The sequence below is a fragment of the Passer montanus genome, unplaced genomic scaffold, assembly GCF_014805655.1.
Source record: "Passer montanus isolate IOZ18808 unplaced genomic scaffold, ASM1480565v1 scaffold2, whole genome shotgun sequence".
NCBI lineage: Eukaryota > Metazoa > Chordata > Aves > Passeriformes > Passeridae > Passer > Passer montanus.
Genome location: NW_024366591.1, coordinates 21,620,267 through 21,629,927, shown reverse-complemented (window position 1 = coordinate 21,629,927; position 9,661 = coordinate 21,620,267). Strand labels below are relative to the sequence as shown.

Here is a 9,661-nt window from a genome sequence, read left to right as displayed (position 1 = left end):
CGGGGGAGGGCAGCGCTTTTCCCCTCCGTGAAAACAGTAGCGGATATTTTTTTTTTCCTCATTTTAATTTTTTTTTTTTTTTAGTCCCCCGTTCTCTTTTCCTCCCTTCTTCTTCCCGGGGCTGTAATCCGACTGCTCTCTTTGGCTCCGTTCCAGAGACAAATCCGAGTGGTTAATCTCTCTTCCCCCCTTTCCCAGCCTCGGGGGCTGGGGGCGGCGGAGCAGGGAGGGGAGGGAGAGCAGAGCAAGCCCCGGCCCAGAGCCGGGCCAGGCCTCCCCGGGGAGGGGCTGAGCCAGCGGCTGGGCTGCGGGAGCTGCATGGAGGAGGGGTTGCACAGACTCCTCTGCCCGGCCGGGAGGAGGAGGAGGAAGTTTGGAGATTAAGCCGCTGCCCGGAGCTGCAGCGCACGGAGGGAGCCGGGGCGCGGCCACGGGCGCTGCGAGGGGAACACCCGCCCGGCGCCGCTGAATGGGCTGCGGAGCGGGGTGAGCTCCGCGCTCCGGCCCGCACCCCTGCGCCTGCACTTCCAGTGGGAGGAGGAGCGCTGGGCCAGGGCAGAAGACGGCGAGAGGCTGCCGGTGAGCGCTGCCGGCGGCTTTGTTCGGTGGGCGCGCCGGGGAGGGGGCGGCGGCGGCTCCCGGAGCGGCTCGGGGCGGAGCGGGGCGGGCGGGGAGGTACCCGGTGTCCCGCAGCCCCCGAGGCCGCGGAGCGGGCGATCCGGGAGCGCAGCCTTTGTGCGCTGCCCGCCGCGGGCACCGTGCGCCGGGCTCCCGCTGCCGCGCCGCTTTGTGCCCCGCCGGAGCCCGGGGTAGCCTGGCCGAGCTGCACCGGCTCAGCCCGAGCCTGGGGGCTGCCTCCAGTTTCTTCGGCGAGGGAGAAGGTACTTCTTTTAAAATATTATAAAATTCTGTAGGGCTTCAGGTTTTATGGGGATGCTTTAACAAACCACCAAAACCCATCCTCTGTTTTTAAAAATGTTTTAAAGTTAGCGGGATTATGATAAGTATGGCCTAAAGAGGTTTAAAGATATGATTGATCTATTGTTAAGTAGCAGGAGCTTTGATTCTGTGGCGCGGCAGTGGGGCAGAGCTGTCCTATAGCACCCTGTATGCATTTCCCCATTTCCTGCGCTCATCTTTTCCTTGCTTTGCGGGTCGTGTGTCCCAGTCCCTCTTGCTGGAGAAGCCCTTCAGATCTCATCCTTCAGTTAGCACTGAGAGACCTGAGGCACGCCTTTCCTTCTTTCTTCACAAGCCACGCTGCTCCAAGTATGAGGGAAAAGGACCTGAAATAAACTTAGACAAACGTTCAGCTGTTTCCAATACGGTCTCTCTTTAGTTGGCTTTTTTCCCCCTTTGATTATTAATGGGCAGGCACAGAAAGAGCTGTGGCCTTGCTTTTTTCTTTTAATGTTCGCTGGTACTTCAGCGTATAACTCTGCCTAGAGAACCTGATGACTTATAGGTGTTTTGAAAGCTGTGTAATAAGAGCCTACTAATAGTCATCTTTTGCTACTGTTTCATTCTTGGAGGGAGCAGCCTTTGCTGCTGGAGAGTTGCGGTTCGAATTTCCACAAGCGTTTGTTGCCCGTGCCTCTAGCTAAATTTATAAAGGAATCCTGTTAGCTTGTGTGAAGCTAAATCTGGCTGTAGCAACTCCTGGCTGTACAATTCACTGTGGTTGGCAAGGCACAATATATAGCTTCCTTGAGATTTATTTTTAGGGGGTTTTCCCCCCTGGTACGTGTAGGGCGCGTAGTTGTCATAATTTTGGGAACTCTTCACCAGTGTGTGTGTGCTTTGGGATGAAAACATAAGAGTTATGCTAAGGTTAGGAAATGTATTAATAGAGTACTTGTCTCGAAAATATGAGAAGGCAGTTTGAGACTGGCCTCTTAATGAATATTGGTATTGTTCTCGGGTCCATGCAGATGCTTGGCTATTAAACTTGGACTCTACTTCTGGTCTGTGTTCTCAGTTGGCAAACTAGAAATAGTTCAAAACACTCTGATAAAAGGTTCAGTTTTAGATGTGTTCATTTACGGGAATGCTGGCTGTTTCTCACAGATCTGGAGAGCCCTAAGCAAACAATGTGGACCTGTGGCCACGCAACTTAGTGCATCTCTGCAGACATGCTATGATTCTAACACTAGGTGTTAAGGTGTCATTTTTCTTGCTGTTTTACTTTTGATTTTCCAGGAAAAGAGGGAAAAAATAGGTGTGTAGCCAAATCAGTTTGTAATTTATAGTCTTACTTGATAACATCTTGCAAAGACAGCATTGACTTGATTCTTAAGTGGAAATCTTCCAGTAGTGAACCTAGTTTATTGGCAGCTTTCATAATTTCAGGACATCTGCTAATGTGTTCTTCTTCCTTGGGCAGGATGTGAGACTACAAATTAACTGTCTAGAGGAATACTTTGAGACTAAAGTGTTTGATTGTGAGGCCATGGAAAAAGGTAGAAAGGGTTTGGAGCTAACTAACTGAGCACTTGGTACCTTCCTGTGTGGAAGTGGGGTGTTTTTGTCTAGGTAGGTTTTTTTATGGGGTCGTGTTTTGGGTTTCTTTGTAGTTTTGTTTTGCTATTTTATTTTAAACCTTTGTTGTTACCTAGAAGGGAAGTGAAAATACCTGCTTACTTTTCTAATAAGTGGCACGTAGTGAGTTTGGGTACTTTTTGCTAATGTTATTTGTGTAGGTTGGTTTGTTTGAACCTTTCACTGACACAGTCTTTGATGTGGCACCAGTGATAGTATTTTTGTGAGGTCATTTGGAGCAGTGTGCATGTTTGAAAGCCTCCTTATGTGCATTTATTTGGATTGGGTTGTTGTATACCTGTTGTCCTCTGCCTTTCATATGCTTGTGATTTCTTGGCTCCTGTTCAGGAAAGGCTTTTTAAAGCCCTGCTAACCAGATAGGGCTGTAGCAACTGACAAAAGTATTTACTTGAAGTAGTTCTTTATTGTCCTTGAATGCAAACTCAGCAGTGCAAAGCTGGTCTGTTTCTCTAACCATAGAACACTAACAGAACTGTAATTTGACATTGGGTTCTGCTATTTTATCTTCCTTTGTGGTAGCATCACCCATACAACTTTTAGGCTCTGGTGAGTACTTTTGAGATCAACCCAAAAATGGGGAAATCAAGAAAACAGTTACAAAATCTGCTGTTACTAATTTTGAAGAGTAGATCCACAGATTAGCCTGAGATACTGCTATTGAAAAAAGGTTTATGGACAGAGGTGTCATCTCTAAAACTGTCACTAAAAAAGACCAATCCTAAACCAAAGCAGTTCTTAGGGAAGGATACTACAGAATGGATGGAACTTTTTTATTTTATCTCTTATTTTTTTATAAGAATTCCAAAACAGCAATATTTTAACAAATACTTAGCAAAGTTGTTAAAGTATGCCAAAGACTCATTCAGCTGTTGGTTTTTATTTTTTATTCATTTTCTTCATGCTTGGTTGCCATTCCAACAATTGCTGGGCACCACTAAGTTTCTACTGGCCAAGCCAGAGCTGCAGCTCTTGGTCTTGGGAGCATGGGGTTTTGACGAAGAGGAACCACATTTCTGGGTGGCAGCATGGCCCTGTCATGTACCCCAACTCCACAGGGTCATATGTACTGGGTCAGGAAATAATGGGAATATCCAAGCTGATGAAGGGAGCCATTTGCAGGCTTCATTTAGAAGTGTTTCTCAGATTAGACATGTATAAAGCTGTGGCAGTTATAAATTAGAACAAAGGAATTAATCTGATGTGTGTTCTCTTTTGCATTCAGTCGTGTTGAGAAGGAAGGTTGCTGTGTTAAAGAAACATGTTAAATTAATTATGGCTTTAAGTTACCTTGCCATAAATTTCTTAATTGCCAAATATAGTAAACAGATATTTAGCTAGAATATACAATAGAAGACAGAATAATAAAATATGAAAAAATGTAAGTTAATAATGTAATGTGTACTGAAGACATTTGGAGAGATGGTGATCCTCTTATAATAAGCTGGAGTTTTTTCTGGTGGAGACAATGAGAATGTCTTACCACTACTTAGTCCAAATGACGTTCAGCTTCTGTAGAGTTAAGAGGGGGAGGTGGGGGAAAATAATTTTTGCAGCCCTCAGCAAAGTCTGGAGTGACCAAAAGGCTTGCAGAACTGTTGCTGAATGGTTAATTCTCAGAACCTGCATTACTGTCACTGTCATTACTGTCACTGCACACAGAAAGCTGTAGTTAGTAGGACTGTCAGTGAGGAAAAAAAGTGGAAGGAAGGGTTATTCTTGTAAATTTAGAATGCAAAGGATGTGGAGCCTAGATTTCCCCTCCACTTTAGAAAAGCCTCACACACCACAGTGAGTGGCTGAACCACAAAACTGGCCTGGGAACAGGAGTAGAGGGAATGAAGAGTAAAGTCAATCTTAGTGCAGTGGCAACATTTACAGCTCTTGAGTACAGGAGTTTTATATATGTGGCTAAGAATACAAAAGATGAATGTGAACAGATTGAATAATAAGTAAAAGTAGCACTATACTATCTCTTAGTGCTTAAAGTTACCCAAATCACTTTAGGAATAGAAAGTTGTTTGGTTTGGTTGTTTTTTTTTTTTTTTGTTATGGTGGTTGTATCAAATAGGTTACTCTAGCCTGATTCACCAAAAGTTGAGTTTATATGAACTTGGCCCAAAATAGGTTTAACCATGAACTTGATTACAAATACAGGAAAAGAAAGGGGCCTAGTCAGGGAGGACTGGGGCAGGAAATAAGGAAATAGAGGGGAAAAACTACTTATACTTATCAAGGAGGCCTGAAAGAAGCAGTTGTCAAAGCCATGTTACAAACTATTAAACCCATTGTCATCTCTTGACTGGGGTGCCTGCTGAAGTACCTGCATGTGGAAGTGGTCACTACCTGTGTTTTCACTAATCACGATGCAGAGCATTGCTGTGAAAATGCAAAGCAAGGTGACACTTCGAAAATGTATCTGTAAGAGTGACTTCATGCATTTGACTTGATTCTTTTCTTCCTTCCTCAACATGAGCTCCACTAGGTCTGCTTCCTAATGTTCTATTTGACCATGATGATTATGCTAGTGGAGGCTGCATGTGTTTTTTATAAGTGTAGTGAACAGGTATAAATTAGGCTGGCAGCAGTTTCCCATGTAAACTTTAGACTGAAGCAGTGCTAATTAACTTTGAATCCTATAAGTCTTGCTTGCCTGCTCAGAGTTTCAGACTGCAAGTGGTGCCAAGCCTCTTCCTGTAAGCATATATTCTGCAGAAACCGGCTTGTGAGCCCTGCCCAGATGTTTTAAAACCTAACTTAATGAATGCTAAGATTTAAATATTTGAACCTTCATATCCATTTGGCTGTTTCAGGATCACACTCCAAGCATTAGTATCATTCAGCTACTGTTTTCTGCTGATAAGATGCGTGCTTCCTTTCGCTGGAAGTACAGAGCAGAGATAAAAAGTGTGTCATGGGTACAGTGATTGAGTCACCTGCTCATTTGCTTGCTCACAGCCATTGGAGATAAAACCTTGGGAAGAAGATGGCTGTTTGGGTTGTCATAAGGAGCAGTATCAGGAGCAGCGTAACAGCTAGTTCCTTTTCATGGTCATGGCTGACATCTTCCAGCATGGGTGTGGGCTTCAAGGTCGGCTTCTGCCTTTTAATTAGCCCACATAAAGAATCTGTAGCTCCTGATTTAGTGCATAGGGTCTAGTGCTTGTACTTTCTCCCATGCTTCCCCTTGTGTTATGCAAAGTTATGTGTAAACACAGACAAGTTTTCCTCCCTAACCTCCTGTAAACTCTGGTTTGTTAAAGTATTTAGAAAATGTTTACCCTCGTGTATGTCCCCTAAGATTAGATACACTGTCTGCTGAAGCTTTATTGTGATTTCTATATGCTGGAATCAATGTGTTGTTTGGGGGTTTTCTTTCTGTCTTTGTTTCTTTTTCTGTATTTGCATTGCCTACCCCGGTGAGTCCAGATCCATCCCAACAGTTTCAGAAAGGAAACTGCTCTGTCTCTGCCTTTCTGCTGCTGCCACTGATCTGTGGTGCTTCAGTATAAAGTAACGTAGTGCTTTGTGTCCTTGATGTCTGATATGGGGGAAAATGATAGTTCCTTCTTTGTAAATAATTTTGAAAATGGGTGAGGTGAAGAACTACTTATGTGCACGTCTGTAATCTTTATCACTTCAGTATGCACAGATCTTTCCAGTTATTGTTTTAAACTGAAACCAAGTTAATAGCAGAAACTTGGGTTTGGCTTCCAAGCAGTATTGGTGCTGCCAAGATGAGCGTGCTTCATACTCAAGTGCTTATGAAGCTTTCTCACTGTTTAGTTTCCAGTTCTTTCTCACTCTTCTGATAACATGCCTCGTGAGGTTGCTCAGAGAGCTGTCACACCTCAGTGTTTGAGTGATGTCATCATAGTTCATTTGCTTGTGTCACAACACATTCAGTTGTTTGTAGAAGCACTAATTCCTCTGAAGAATCAGCAGTCAGCCTATTTGAATGGTAGGCAAAGATGTATTTAGCAATAAATCATTATTGAATTTGGAGAGATAGTTTGCCTTCCCTCATACTCTACCAGCATGAGGTTTGTAACATCTTTCTGTCAGTCTTTTCTGGTAATTGTCAGTCTCTCTCATGTTGAATGAATCTGAAGTCATAAATCTTTGATTTGCTTTGTCTTGGTCATTCTGTGCTCCTCCTGCCTTGAAGTGGTTGGTGTCTGTGTCCTGCTGGCAGACAGGACCACTTAGCCCACTCCTCACTGGATGCAGCCTCTGAGAATCCTTGCCTTATCAGGTTGGTTGTACTGTGAAGGCTCTTCTGCCTTATGGTATGAGGAGATTGCCTGCAGCATCTTCCCTTCCTGAGCTTGAACTCATTTAATCTTCTGAGTTTTTCCCAGATTTCTGGGGCAAAGCTGCTGACTTTCTTAAACTCTACCTGCAGTACCAAGCATCAAGCACAGTGCAGATGTCGTGGTAGGCCACTCTAGAATACTGCAATCTGTTATTAAGTGAAAGCAAGTGATTTCTGGGGGCATTAACGACCATTTAATCTCCAATGACATGCTTGTCCTCCTCCATTGCTTTAGATGGCATGGTTCCTAGATTGGTGTTGGAGATACCTGTGCTAGGAGAGTCGGTGCTAGGCAGATTTCTCTGGGGAAAAGGACAGGTTTTCTGCAGACCTTCCCTTCAGGAATTGTTTTCCATTTTCTTAGAGCCTGCCAGAGGGAAGTGCAGACCAGAGCACTAAGAAAACCCCACTTTTCTCTTGACGTGAAGGACAGAGTGGTTTGCTAAGGCACAAGCTGTGCTGGGCAAACTTTAGAGCTGATCTCCTGCGTGCTGACTCATCCTGGTGATCTCAGTCACTGCAGTGTGCACTTTGCCACTTCACCTGCAGCAGCTCTCTCCTTGGCAGTGTGGCCTGTTCCCAACACAGGTGTGCTTCCTCACTCATGGCTGTGCATGCTGACAGTCACTTGTGTTCTTCATCTTAGACCTAGGCTGTGCTGCTGCTGCCATCCACACTGCAGATCCAAAAGGAACCACGCTGAAGAGTTCTTTGTGCAACCTTGCAGCAAAGGATCCTGCTGATAAACAACCTTTGTTCTCAAACACAAATTTGGCTCTTGCACTCCGCAGGCCCCTTTAAAGCAGTTTATTCATCCAAAGCACAAAATAGGTACTGACTCAGACTTCTACAAGGTCAAAGCAAGGAGAATAGATGATTTTTTTTTATTCTGCCCTGTTTTGGTGACGCATTGATGTGACTGGGACCTGTGACATGCAGAGGTAGGGTATGGAGGAGAAAGTGGTGTCTCCCAGACACCACTGCATGCTGTTTGGATAGGATAGGGGCTGTGGCTGCTTTTCAGGGAAGAATTCTGAAAAAACAAAACCATATGATCTCATTTGGTCTCTTCAGAAGAAAAGCTGGTCATCAGCCTTTGTCACTGAACATCTGTTGTTTGTGAGTCTCTTTCATCTCAAGGGGACAGTGCTGACATACACACCTGACAGAGGCACCTGCCCACCCTGGCTGTGTGCATCATGCAGCTCCTGGAGCTTCCACAGGGGTCTGGATGCTAGAACATCTGGATGCTTCTTCGTTGCTGCTGTCTTGTAGCAATAAGGAGTCTGCCCACTAAATGTTATGGGGTTTTTTTCCCTTTTGCTCTTTAAATCAGCATCAGTATTGCACAAAGGGTTCTTTCAGTATTTAATAGAGGATCAGTGATGCCCATCTTCTGATGATTTCAGGAAAATGTACTGGGTTGGTTCCTTTTATTTGTTAATTATAAATATTGAGTCATATCGGGGGTGATTAGTTCTGGTATCTGGATCACAGTTACTGGTCTGTGCCCATACTTGCCCAGTGCTGACTTCTTTCTGGGGACAGTTTGAGGTCACAGCAGGGATGGTCTGGAGGAGTTCTGGCAAAGACTGTTGGCCTTGTCATGCAACTCACAACCACTGTTGTGAATGGATAGAGTGAAAGAAACTCCAGGAACACTGCATGAACTTAGTCCATGAAATTAGCTTAATGTGTCTGGAAAAGCTCTCAGCTGATTGCATGTGGAATAAATCTGTTTGCTTGGGATGTGGCGCATTTTCCGTCTGTTAATCAGTTGTGTCGTGCAGTGAGAAGGTGCTACAGTATGTGGCCTTCCTGTAACAGCAAACTGCATTCCTCAGCCAGAAAAGTTAGGCTTTAGGAACTGGCACATAGCTCAGTAAAAGTAATGTCAAATAAATTTTTACTTTAGTCCTCCTCTCTGGTGATTAAACTTGCACAATGGTTTGCTGTCTAGCACATGTGAACATCTACAAAGAATTTTATTCTGAGCTTTTCTTAGAGGGTCAGTATGTGGAATTGTTTGTCAAGAGTACTTGCTTTAAAATGCTACAGTATGTGTTGACACCATTTTATTATGTGCAATACACAATATAATCCAAGTTGTAAGGATGGAGTTGTATGGATGTGAGGTGGGGTTGGGGACTAGGTGGGAGCAGGAATATAAGTGAATGGAATGAATGTCTTGATGTCCTACTTGAAATGGAAGCAAATTCCCACCTCTAAGTTTGTGGAACACAATTGCATGTAGTTGGGTGGCTCTGGCTTGCTGTGGTCTTCTAACCTTGCTGAAACAGGATAAGGAAATTCTTTAAAAGCAGAGATTTCAAAGCTCAGACCTCATGATTTCAGGGAACCTGTTAACTGGACTAAAGTGATAATGTTAGCTTTCACCACACTGAGAGGGTATGTAGAACATAAGGGTTATGTGTCATTTACACTTTTTAGGAAAACTGAGGTAAAGATAACCTCAGTGACTCCTAAGGGATAAAGTAAAGCACCCATCATCTTACTGAAAATTGTTTTGCTTGCCTCCCAGGTATGCTAGAGTATGCCTCAAAAATGAACACCTTAATTTTACTGCATTTTGAGAGATAGTTTTCAAACTTCAGGGCTTTTAATTTAACGTTATTATATTGGAGTGTGAACTCCAAGTTCTAAAGTGTTTTTCACAAGACATCCAGACATTATGGTTCAAATCAGTTTAAATATCTGAATGCAGGTTTCTTTGGTGCTTTTGCTTCTTAAGCTGCTATTTGCTCGATGCTTTAACCCTGTGTATTTTCT

At 43.9% G+C, this 9,661-nt stretch overlaps 1 protein-coding gene across 2 annotated transcripts in view; it reads left to right on the top strand.

The window, feature by feature from the left end:
• The first annotated feature begins 315 nt into the window (after positions 1-315).
• PLEKHG1 (pleckstrin homology and RhoGEF domain containing G1) overlaps positions 316-9,661 on the top strand; it is a 126,251-nt gene continuing 116,905 nt past the window's right edge. The window contains exon 1 of one of the 2 annotated variants that reach the window (XM_039707525.1): positions 316-579. The gene's annotated coding sequence lies outside the window, so the exon portion shown is untranslated. Of the gene's footprint in view, positions 580-634; positions 882-9,661 lie in introns of those variants that run through there. The other variant, XM_039707526.1, reaches the window with a different exon arrangement.